This window comes from Symphalangus syndactylus, chromosome 12 (genome assembly GCF_028878055.3).
Source record: "Symphalangus syndactylus isolate Jambi chromosome 12, NHGRI_mSymSyn1-v2.1_pri, whole genome shotgun sequence".
NCBI lineage: Eukaryota > Metazoa > Chordata > Mammalia > Primates > Hylobatidae > Symphalangus > Symphalangus syndactylus.
In genome coordinates, this window is record NC_072441.2 from 134,122,678 (window position 1) to 134,135,051 (window position 12,374).

The 12,374-nt window shown below is 52.4% G+C and overlaps 1 protein-coding gene across 14 annotated transcripts in view; it reads right to left on the reverse strand.

Moving 5' to 3' along the window:
• PTPRF (protein tyrosine phosphatase receptor type F) overlaps nt 1-6,190 on the reverse strand; it is a 98,199-nt gene extending 92,009 nt beyond the window's left edge. For 13 of the 14 annotated variants that reach the window (XM_063627584.1, XM_055255145.2, XM_055255140.2 and 10 more), the window contains exon 1: nt 869-1,064. The gene's annotated coding sequence lies outside the window, so the exon portion shown is untranslated. Of the gene's footprint in view, nt 1-868; nt 1,065-3,194; nt 3,295-6,116 lie in introns of those variants that run through there. The other variant, XM_063627583.1, reaches the window with a different exon arrangement.
• Between the last annotated feature and the right edge of the window lie 6,184 nt (nt 6,191-12,374).

Here is a 12,374-nt window from a genome sequence, read left to right on the forward strand (position 1 = left end):
CCCTTGGGATTGCAGGGGCGTGAGATTGGGAGGCACTGACACGGGAAGGCAGAGACGCCGAGGAAAACAGAAAGCAGTCGAGACAGAGACGCGGGCACGGCGATGGGGAGCAGGCACGGGACGGGACGGGACGCGGGGCGGCCACTGAGTGAACTTTCGGAGCGGGTCCGAGTGGCCACGTCCTCACGGGACAGGTCGCTCCAGGGCCTCCAGGGCGTTGCACCCGGTTGGGGGCGTGAACAGCCCGTTCGGCCCCTCCCCATCCCGTGCTCGCGAACGAGGGGGGTGGGGGGCTTCAAACTCGCGCCCGGCGCAGCCCGGGACCGCACGTGCGCCGGGGCCGCGAACGAGACCCGGGCGCGCCGGCTGCGGATCCCCTGCCGGCTGGGAGGGGGCGCCTGTGCGGCGGGGGCGGGGGCGCGGCCTGGACCCGCCCGGAGCGGGGAGCTGGGGGGTCTGAGGGCCGCCCCCGGAGCGCGTCCGCGCTAGAAGCGGGGACGAGGCGGGACCGATGAGGGGGAGCAAGAACGCAAACGGGAAACTTTGCGCTGGGCGGGGGGAGCGGGCTGCGGCTAAGGTGCGGCGGAGAGGGAGGGAGGCGGCGAGGGGCGGCGGGGAGCGAGCCAGCCGGCAGCGCTGGGGGCGCGTCTGCCGCGGGGTGAGCGGGGAGGAGCCGCCAGGCTGGGGCGTGGGGGGGGCTTCGCCGAGGCTGCGGGCGCGGCAGGTGGGGGCGCGGCCCGGCCTCAGCGGCGCCCTCGTCCCCCCGGGACCGCCCCCAGCTCCGCCGGGTGGACTAGCGGGGAGGGCAAGGAGAGCGGGGAAGAGACGGGCGCGGAGGGGGCTGGCGGGGGGCCCGGGGGTCACTCACCGCCTATCCAGGGGCCGTCGGTCCGCATGTCCCCCCGCAAGCCGCTGGGGCCGCTGCTCCCACTCCTCTGCCGCCGCCGCCTCCACCTGGTCCCGCTCCCGCCACCGCCACCCGAGCTGGAGCCGGAGCCCGAGCCGGAGCCCGAGTCGGAGCCGGAGCTGGAGCCGCCGCCTCTGCCGCCGCCACCGCTCCCGCCGCTCCCGCGCCAGCTCCAGCCGCGCGCTCCCTTCGCGCTCGCGCCCGCGCCCCTGCCCCTGCCGTGCGCGCCCCCGGCGCCGCCCCTCCCCTCGTGCACTCTCGCTGGTAGAGCCGCGGAGCCGCTGAGGCCCAGAGAGGCCACAACCTAACGCCAAGTCGAAACCGACCGGAACCTCAATATTGAACCCGAACCCCAATAATGAACATGGACAGACCAAACTCTGATACTACATCCAGATCCTTCCAGTGGCTCCCAGCCCTAGCATGAACCTAATACCACTCTAGGACCCCATTTCCTCCCCATACAGATCTGAACCTGATACTGAGCCCACACCTTGCCCTAAACCCAGTATTGAGTCCAAAGCCCCTAATCTGCCCCCAAATTAGCACAAGTAGTAATTTTGTTCTGAACCTCTATACTGATCCCAAATACCAATTCTGACTCTAAACCTCTTTATTACTTCTACCTGCCCTAACCTTGATAGTGACGCTAGCACCAATCCTGAACCTTAAATGGACCCCTGTACTAATGCTCAGCCCCCAGTCCCTAAATGAACCCTAAAGTCCAAAAGCTACCTTGCTATGGACCCCAGTTCTCTCTCTTCTGAACCCCAAGCCTTACATAAAACTCCAGTACTGCTCTCCCATTCCCAGATCAACACCAATGCACTCTGAATTGGGATTCTCAATTCCAGAGTTGGGATTGGGTCATCATAAAAGGACCCCCAAACACAGATACTGACCTGAAACCCCACCCAACCTTCAGACCATTTAGGACCCTAAACCAACCCAGCTTTAATAATAATCTTGGAACCCTAGATAAGACTGGCTTTACAGAAACTCCACACAAAGCCCCTTCATCCTCATGTTCACCCTCCACTTCTCTGACCTAGTGTCAACCCCAAGCAGAGACTGGCTAATACCCCAATAGTATACCAATTCCAGCTGTGAACCTTACATTGGCTTCAGAATTAAAGACGTGATAATGCCCTCCAAATTTAATTTAAATCTCAGTACTGAGTTTCTGTCTTCTCATACTAAACTCAAATGATGACCCTAGAAATTTCTGGGTGAAACTAATAACCTACGTGAAGATTTATTCCAAGACCTTCTGATCAGAGGGATTTGATGAGCTTCAATCCAAGAGCCCCTGCCTCCAGACCCCGCCCCCACGCAATCCATGTTACAACCACTTAAGAGTCAGCCAAAGCCACACCAGCTCTTTCCTGTCTACCCCACCCCTCCTCCCCCCTCCGCCGCTTGCTGGGCTTCACCATGAAGGATGGGGGACCTACCCCCACTGCCCTGGGTCAGTTAACTGAGCAGAAGAAATGAGGTTTCTCCTCTGTGGGGTTTCTTCTGTGGCGTCTTTCTGATAACCCTGTAAGTTTGCAGTCAGGTGAGAAATAAAATTTGGAGATTGTTGAGGTGCCTGGATTCAGGGATCACGTGGTAATGTGCAGGGCAAGGTTGCTGTGGTGTTCAGGGATCTGGGCTGAGGGATCAGGTCTGGTAACCACCTGATTCACTGCCAGTTTTTGTCCTGAACTTGAATTCACAAACAATGCGTGTGCGCCCCCTGGTGTGTGAGGAGGGGATGGGACTGGCTCCAGTGATTCTGGAAAAACAATTTGGTTTGGATGACAAACGGATCAAAAATGAATATTTCCAGTGACTGGTTTTTCACCATTAGTAATTTTGGTGCACCATGGGGGAGGTATTGCAAATTTTATGCATCCTTAAGCATTTTTGCCTTTTTTTCCAGAACTTTGAGGATTTAGAGGTTCCCTCTCGGCCCCCAAATTTTAAAAGTATACTTTTCAGCCAATTATGCCTGCCCATTGCTGAGTTATTAAAACAGTTCTTTTCCCTGGTTTCATTGGCCCACCCTCTCCTCACTGGCTACTGTCTCTGATCCCTTTACCACCTCCTCTTCTGCTCTTCCGGGACTCTGTCCTAGGCCTCCTCTTTTCTCCTGCTCAGCCCCTTTTCTCTGGATCATCTTGACCACTACCAACCATATGCTGATGACTTCCAAGTCTCTATCTCCAGTCTGGGCCGCTCCTGTGAGCTCCAGATCCATATAACTAAGAGCCTCCTCTGTCCTGCCCACCCCAGATCTGCTTACCTTCAATAGTGCCCGTCTCAGGCAGTGGCATCTTCAGCCACTTAATCACTGACATGCAGAGACCTTTCCTCCTGCACCACTGTCCAATCAGTCGTCAGTCCTGCAAATTTTGAAAAACAGAGACTAGAGACATATGGCTCCATGAGGGACACATGCAGAGAGTTTCTGGCTTTTGGGTTTCAGTCCACACACGCACAAAGCCAAACTGGTCTTAACTTCTCTTGCATGTAGTTATAATATAATGCCCCTTAAGACTTGCTCTACCAGGCCGGGCGCGGTGGCTCACGCTTGTAATCCCAGCACTTTGGGAGGCCGAGGCGGGCGGATCATGAGGTCAGGAGATCGAGACCATGGTGAAACCCCGTCTCTACTAAAAAATAGAAAAAATTAGCCGGGCGTGGTGGCGGGCGCCTGTAGTCCCAGCTACTCGGAGAGGCTGAGGCAGGAGAATGGCGTGAACCCGGGAGGGGGAGCTTGCAGTGAGCCGAGATTGCGCCACTGCACTCCAGCCTGGGCGACAGAGCGAGACTCCGTCTCAAAAAAAAAAAAAAAAAAAAAAAGACTTGCTCTACCAGCCAGGCACGGTGGCTTACGCCTATAATCCCAGCACTTTGGGGGGCTGAGGCGGGCAGATCACCTGAGGTCAGGAGTTCGAGACCAGCCTGGCCAACACAGTGAAACCCCATCTCTACTAAAAGAAAAAAAAAATACAAAAATTAGCCAGGTGTGGTGGTGTGCACCTGCAATTCCAGCTACTTGGGGGGCTGAGGCAGGAGAATTGCTTGAAACTGGGAGGCAGAGGTTGCAGTGGAGATTGCTCCACTGCACTCCAGCCTGGGCCACAGAGCAAGACTCTGTTAAAAAAAAAAAGACTTGCTCTACCTTTAGTGTGTTTTGGCACCTCAGAGCCAACTGTACCTGTTTGGAACCATTGTTTCCTCCAGGAAGCCATCCTGGCTGTCACCACTGTTTGTATCTGTGCCTGTCTCCCTGACCTATGGACAGCAGTTTCCTTGCAGGCAGGAGAAATGAGTCCACCTTGTTCCCTGTCATTATCCCAGTGGCCAGCACAAGGTCCTCACACACAATAGATACTTGATACATATTTGTTAAAGGGATGAAGATTGACTTTCCTATCTGTGCTCAAGGAACCATCAGACATAAATGACTAAGTGAGGGAAGAGCTCCCTGACCAAGTCTTAGAGCTCATCCAGCCCCAGTCTTCTGTAGCCCTGGCATGCACTAGAAGAGGGGCTCGTGGTGTTCGCTAGCCTGTGTGCCTGCTAGCCTGGGCCTTGGTAGTCGTGAAGCTCTGGCAGCCCTGTTCCCTCTGCCCCGCATTGTCAAGGCTACTGAGCACAGTACTGGAAGGTAGGTGAGCTGGGACCCCTGGCTTCCTGTGGTTGAAGTGAGCAGATGTGCTCACTGCTGTGCCAACCAGGCTCTTGCTCCAAACCCCACAGGAACACAGGGGTCTCAGAATCCAAACCCATTGGCGTCTGCCCTCTCATTCACCCACATGTGGCAAAGTGTTTGCCGAGGCAGGGCAAGAGAATGCCTGTAAGCAGCCTGCCCAGATCTCTGCATGTACGCCATCTGGAACTAGATACAAACCCAAGGTAATGAAACTAGAGGCCTAGGTGCCAAAGCCACATGGATGAGAAGCTCAGGTGGCCGGGCCTGGGAGAGCGTGATAGCTGCTGAAGGAGAAGAGCCAAGGCTCTGTCCAGTTTGCCAAACTGTGAGCACGGGGTCCATGTGGGGCCGCCCTGCTGCCCTGCTCCCGGGCCTGGCGGGGAGGGATGTCCTTGTGCTCATCTGTGAAGGCCGAGTGGCACCACGTGGTCATTGTGTGTCTGCTGTGTTCCAGCCCCAGGGTGCAGGGTGAGGAGAGAGCCAGATGTCAACTCCCACTCACTGCTCACCCTTTGTCCAGGTCCTGGGCCCACTGGACACTCTCTGCAACTCATGACGTAAATACACCTCTTGGTCATCCCTTAGTTGGTCTAAACCAAATTAAATTCAGCTTGAGTCTCTACCCATTAGATCAGCAAGATTTCCCTATCACTCATGGCTGCCCTTCACCTCCCTCCGATCATCCATGAACTCCAGGGGTTTGCACCGTCCCAGAGATGGTCAGTCCGTGCTCCACAGCCTTGCAGAGAAAGGTGGAAGGATTTTTCAGGCTGCTGCTGCTGCTGTTGCAGACATCAGTGGTCACAGTCACAGGGCTTCCACTATTTTTTGCCCATCTGCAGGGCCTCACTTGTCCAACCTGGTCCTTGGGAAGATAACTCTCTACTCCCTCCATCCCAGCTCTTTCAAGAGGACTTCTCCCACAGGCCCCCACAGTTGCAGCCCTTAGTCCTTGGCTTTTCAATCGCATGCAGCCACTTTCTTGTGGGGGCAGGTCAGGGTGGGATGGAGAATGCCTGTTCCCCTGCCCCTCTCCTCCGTGCCAAAGCATCAATTCCCCAAGACACAGTGGTGTTCTCCCTCTTAGCTCAGGCACAAGAACTACAAAACGGCCTGTTTACTTTCTCAGGTATGAGGTGGGAGAAAAAAGCCCCAGGACTTAGAACACAAAAGCCTGACTAATGCTTTTTTAATTAAAAAAAATTTTTTTTTTTTTTTTTGTAGGGACAAAATCTCATCATGTTGCCCAGGCCGATCTCGAACTCCTGGGCTCAGGAGATCCTCCAGCCTCAGCCTCCCAAAGCACTGGGATTACAGCAGCCATGAGCTGCAGTGCCTGGTCCTGGCTAATGCCTTTCATTTCTTCCGGCTGAGTCACTATGGGCAGGGAGAAATGATACAGGAGTTAATTTCTCAATGAACACTGCTTATGTTTCCCGGAGAAAACAGAAGCCACCACAGGAGGACTCCCTCATCTCCCGCTACCAAATCCGCAAACCCACACACCTCTCCTCCTTCCGCTGTGTCTCCCCTGTGCTCAGGGTGCTCCGGCGCCTCCAGGCTTTGCTCTCTGTTCCCCGTCCACTGCACCCTCTTCACTATAGCATTCCCATCTGCCCATGCGCATGTCTTTCCCATCCTAAAAAAAATTCCCTCTCTTGGCCCCACACGCCTCTCCAGAGTGGGAGAGACTCAATTGCCTCTCTGTTCTCCTTCCCCACAAACCCAAAAGCCATTTCTACAGGACGCCTCTATTCCTCCATCTCCTGCTCGATCCCCAGCCCACAACAACCCTGCTTTCTGGCTTTCACTGATGTTGCTCTTTTTTTTTTTTTTTTTTTTTGAGACTGAGTCTCGCTCTGTCGCCCAGGCTGGAGTGCAGTGGTGCCATCTCGGCTCACTGCAACCTCCACCTCCTGGGTTCAAGCGATTCTCCTGCTTCACCCTTCCAAGTAGCTGGGATTACAGGTGCCTGCCACCACGCCCAGCTAATTTTTGTCTTTTTGGTAGAGACGGGGTTTCACCATGTTGGCCAGGAGTTGGTCTCGAACTCCTGACCTCAAGTGATCCGCCTGCCTCGGCCTCCCAACGTGCTGGGATTACAGGCGTGAGCCACCGCGCCTGGCCTGATGTTGCTCTTGATATAATGACTCTTCCCCTCCATTTTGCCAAAGCTAACGGCTGGGCCTCTGTTTCCAGCTTAGTGGACTCCTCAGTGACCTTTGCTACTTCCTGCCATCAGCCTGGGTTACTTCAGTGCCGGTGCAGGCAGACAGCTACTGGACCTCTCGTCACCATGGCCGACGCTTGAAGGCTGCCCAGACTACTCTTTCTACGCATCCCACGCTGGGTCCTGTCCTCTCCCAAAACTGCTCCTCTCCTGCTCCCACCTTGCTCCCTCTACCTCGCGATCACTGCTCCGTCTCATCAGATCTCTCTGCTGTTGACCTCGTGTTCTCCTAGAGAGCTCTCCTCAGCTCTCTCCTTTTCACTTTTCTCCTGGTCCAACTTAGATGCCAAGGTCCAACATTTTAATAACACTCTTGTCAATACCCCAAGCCTCTTGGCCTCTCTGCCTTTTTATCATATCTGTCTGGCAAAAAGCCAGCTCCAAGTGAGCCCTCCTGTCTGCCGTCACAGGGCGGTGCTCAAGCAACCACATGACTCCACAGGTCAGACGGATGTTCCCTTAAGGCAGGGCCTACATAACGGCCCTCGGCGCAGTTCTCCAGTCAGCTTGGAACCGCACTCTCTGTAACGGCTATTCCAGCCCTCCCCATCCTCTTTACACCTTCAGCCAGCCCATTTTCCCCTTGCTGTCAGATGGGACCTTGCCACCTCTTTACAGAGAGGATTAAAGCCACCGCAGAATTGCCCCGGCTTTCCACTAGCGCATTCACACACCTCCCCGCATCTGCCCTCTTTCCTGCTGCCTTACAGGAAACACCCTCCTCCTCTCTCAGGCCAGTGTCTCTGCTAGTCCTAGATTCCCTACCCCCTCCTGCTTCTCAGACCCCTCACCTATCCATCGTCCCCTCCTTCCCTGAGCACCGCCCCCAATCTTCAGCTGGAGCCATCCATAAACCTACTCCCTGCATGCTTACTTTCTCCTCCATTTCTCCATCAACTTTATTTATTTATTTTATTTTTTGTAGAGGTGGGGTCTCGCTATATTGCCAAGGCTGGTCTCGAACTCCTGGCTTCTAATGATGCTTCCACCTTGGCCTCCCAAAGTGCTGGGATCACACATGTGAACCACAGCACCTGGCCTTTTCTTTCTTTTACATTTAAAAAATTTCAATAGCTTTTGGAGTACAAGTGGTTTTTAATTATGTGGATGAATTATATAGTGGTGAATTCTGAGATTTTGGTGCATCCGTCATCTGAGTATCGAACATTGTACCCAATATGTATCCCTCACCACCTCCATCCTCCCCGTTCTAAGCCTCTAAAGTCCATTATACCACTCTGTATGCCTTTGCATACTCACAGCTTAGCTCCTGCTTGTAAGTGAGGATGTACGGTATTTGGTTTTCCATTCCTGAGTTCCCGGCCTCTTTTCTTTCTTTCTTTCCTTTTTTTTTTGACAGAGTCTCGCTTTGTCACCCAGGCTGGAGTTCAGTGATGCGATCTCGGCTCACTGCAACCGCCACCTCCTGAGTTCAGGTGATTCTTGTGCCTCAGCCTCCTGAGTAGCTGGGACCATAGGTGCATGCCAACATGCCTGGCTAATTTTTCTTTTGCATTTTTTTTTTTTTTTTTTTTTTTAGTAGATTTAGGGGATTCGCCATGTTGGCCAGGCTGGCCTTGAACTCCTGGCCTCAAGTGATCTGCCCGCCTTGGCCTCCCAAAGTTGCTGGGATTATAGGCGTGAGCCACCATGCCTGGCCCCAGCCTCTTCTTTCATAAAAGTGTTCTGTTTGCCATTATGGCATTCCTACTCACTTCATCCAACATTTGGTCAAATCTGGCTTTTACTGTCTCTGCCCCCAACATCTCCCCGAAACACAATGTTTGTGCTATGATCTCCATGTCTTAAAATTTGGAGGCCATTTTTTTTTTTTCAGTATTCATTTTCTTAGGCCTCTCGATTACTGCATTCTTCAAACCCTAACTTCTTTGGCTCCCTTGACACCATATTCTCCTGGTTTGCCTCTTAACTCCTTGGTCTTCTTCTCAGTCTCCTTGGCTGGGTCATCCTCCTCCACTCAATCTATCAAGTGCTCCTGTCCCTCAACGCCCATGCCTTGGCCTTTCCCCTTCTTACTGTGGACTCTGCCCCTGTTGATCTCATCCATACCTGCAGCATTGAGTACTGTCCATCTGCCGATGATTCACACCTTTATGACTCTTACCCAGGGAACCTCTTGTGTAAGCCCTTGATGGAGAGGAGCCCAGCCAGCTGCCTAGTCAACATCTCCACCTGTGTCCCAAAGGCACCTCAGCCCCAGCATGCCCAAGACCTCCCACCCGATGTTCACTCACTGATTCCTTTCTCAAGTTTTCTGTCTGAGTCAGTGGCCCCACTGTCCATCTACAGGCAAGCCAGAATCCTAGGAGCCATCACCAAATCCTGTTCATTTTACCTCCAGAGCACCTCTCTAATCTGCACCTTTCTCTTCAACTCCGCTGATGCCTCACTGGTCCAAGCCTCCATTAACCCTTATCTGGACCTCTGCAGCGCCTCCTCACTGATCTCTCTACATCAGCTCTGCCCCTCCCCCATCTTATCTCTGTGCTGCAGCCGCAAATGGGGTTATGTCACTCCCCCATGAAAACCTTCAAATGGCTTACATGGGGCTGGATTAGGAGCCAGCTCCTCCACATGGATGAAATGCCCACCCTTTGCCTACCTCCCCACCTCATCCAACACAACGCTCCTGGCTCAGTCCTCTGCGGTGGCGCCAGCTTCCTTTCAATTCCTCAAACATACTGCATTTCCCCCTTCCCTCTCCCCGTTCTTTCTAGAAGACTTTCCACCCCACCTCCTTCACATGGTAACTCATTCTTCACTTTTGGCTCAAGCATCACTGCCTTGGGGCAGCCTTCCCTGACCCTTAGTCTGAATAAGTACAGGGCCCTGTTGCTGTCCACCAGAGCATTCCTTTACACTTCTTATTACACATTTAATGGATTGATGCCTGTCATCCATGTCATTCACTCAATAGCTATATGTTAAATCCATATAAGCTGTCTAGAGTAATGTCTGGCACCCAGTAACTACCCAATAAATGTTAGCTATTGTTATCCTCAATATCTGGAGACCAAGGAAAGGCAGAAGAGCCCACGAAGGAGAAAAAAGGAACGGTCACTAAGAAGGAAAGAAGAAAAGCAGGGGAGAGTTGCTCTTTCACTCATTTCCTCTATTAGGCTCACCCTTCAGACGCCGCTCCTCCTGTGGCACCTGGAGCTCTTTTCCCAGATAGTTGCGTGGCTGGCTCCTTTTCATTCTTCATGTCTGTCTTGGGTCAGGTTTCCCAGAAGAAGATCCCGAGATGAAGTGATTTATTAAGGAAGGGTTCCCGGGGGAAACTGGCAAAGGAGAAGGGGAAGCAGAACAGAGAAGGTGAAGAAGCCAAGCAAGGGGAGATTTCAGGCCATGTTCTTGGAAGGGTAGCTTCAGCCTGACCTCAGGGGGACCCTGGAGTGGAAATTTATGCCTCAGTGTTGTCCCCACCCCTGCCAAGGGCGTTGGAGGCTTCATACCTCCTAGCCTCCTTAGTCATCTGTTGAGGGCTACCAGAGGGGCTGAGAATGGTGGGTGATGAGTACACCCTCTTCGGGGCCTTTCTAGCTTGCATGCAGACAGAGTGGCTCCAGAAAGTTGAGGACCGTCCTCCATAAAAGAACTGGTGCTAGCTGCTGGAAGGCAAGGCACGCTGAAGGTGGGGCTGTGTCTGCCTCTCACCCCCTCACCAAAAATGGTGGAAGGGGATCTGAGGGGTCTATCATGTCTCCACTGAAATGTCACCCTCTCAGAGAAGCCTTTGCTGACCACCCTATCTAAAATAGTTTTCCATCACTGCAACAGCACTCTCTTTATTTCCTTCACATAATTTAGCACGATCTGTAGTTAGTTTGATTTCATTTTTGTTTAACAACTGTTTCTGCTGCTAGACTCTAAGGTCTAGCAGGGCAGGAATCTACATTACTCTATTCTTGCCAGATCTTTAGCACTAGGACAGTGCTTGGCATATAGGAGGTGCTCAATCCATCTTTTTTGAATGAATGCGTTAGTGAATTAGGCACATGCACTGAGTGCTCAGCTGGGTGAGAGGCAGGTAACTCCAGATGTATGTATAGGGTGCTAGCTGCACCGCGCTGGCCAGAATGTGGCCCACACAGTTGTGCTTGTGAAGGGGCCATAGAGGGTCAACTCCTCTCTGAAGCAGCAGACATCACCCCAAGGCTGTGTATCTCTCTGGGTCCCCAGCCCTTTGTGCAAAGTGGGATGGAGCCCATGGGGATCCAGGCATGTGGGCAGTGGGATTCAGAAGTATAGGGGAGCTTCTGACAAGGGGCTTGAAGCTGCATAGATGCATGTCATGGACACCTCCCCACATACATGCCACCAACACCACCCAATGCCTCAGGCTAAACTGGCCTCAGTGAGGGCAGACTAGGCTGTGAGAGGGCGGCCTTGCATTTGGGAAAATATGGCCCTGGCTCTGAGTAAGACCCATGGCACTTATTAGCTGTGTGGTCTTGGACTTCTCTAAGTCTCAGTTTCCTCTTCTGTAAGAAGGGGATAATACTTTGCAGCATTATAGGAAGGACATGAAATTGTGTTTGTAAAGAGCTTCATCAGAGCCTGGCACATTGTAGGTTCTTGAAAATAGAAGCTATTTGATGATTATTAGAATTAGCATAATCAAGCCTCTAATAGCACCAGTTTAGAGAACTATTTAAAAGCTAATCCCACCAGGCCCCATACCCTGGTAATCCCCGACTGTCTGAATGAGAGCCCGTTTCAACATCCATCCACCTTCTTCTGCAGTTGCCCTCCCCCATCCAGCTCCCCACTGCTCCTTCCTCAACCTCTTAAACTCTCAGCCCCTTCAGCCTTCCTCCCTGCAATTCCTGCCTAACTGAGGACACAGCAGCTGCCTCCAGGGGAGGCCACCATTCCACAACCACAGAGTAGTGAGGCAGAGCAGCATCTTTCTCACTCTCAAAAGCCACTCCCAGATCATTATTCCTTCAGCCTCATGGAAAAATCCCTGCTCATTTAAGGCTCATGCCATCTGGCTCTTGCAATTCATTTATTCAACTAAGATTTATTGAGTGCTTTTTCTTCTTTCTATTTCCATACTTTACCTTCTTTCAGAAAAGATTTCAGTGACTCATAAAGAAAACATGTAATAGAAGATGCCTGGCACATAGTAGGGCTCTCTATCTAGCTGACTAGATGAATACACTTTGAAATGTCACATAGATGTTCACCTCTCCCCAGTGCCCCTTCAGAGGTGGGTTTCATCGAATGTAAACAGTGAAGTAGAAGACTCACTCTTATGCCTCTCTTGAATTGTTCACTTGGGAGCTGGCTCACCATTTCAAATGTTCTTCTAAGCTCTACAGAGAATCACATACCATAATGCTGGTCACCACCTGGAGCTTGCAATATCCTACCCCAAGAAAATAAATATTTGCTGTCGTTATTATCCATAAGAAACTCTGTAAGCAAACTATTACAAGGGCATGTGATGCATTTTAAGGGCTGCCACGTGTTTCAATTTGTCTCTGCTGGGAAGGATTTCCATGGGT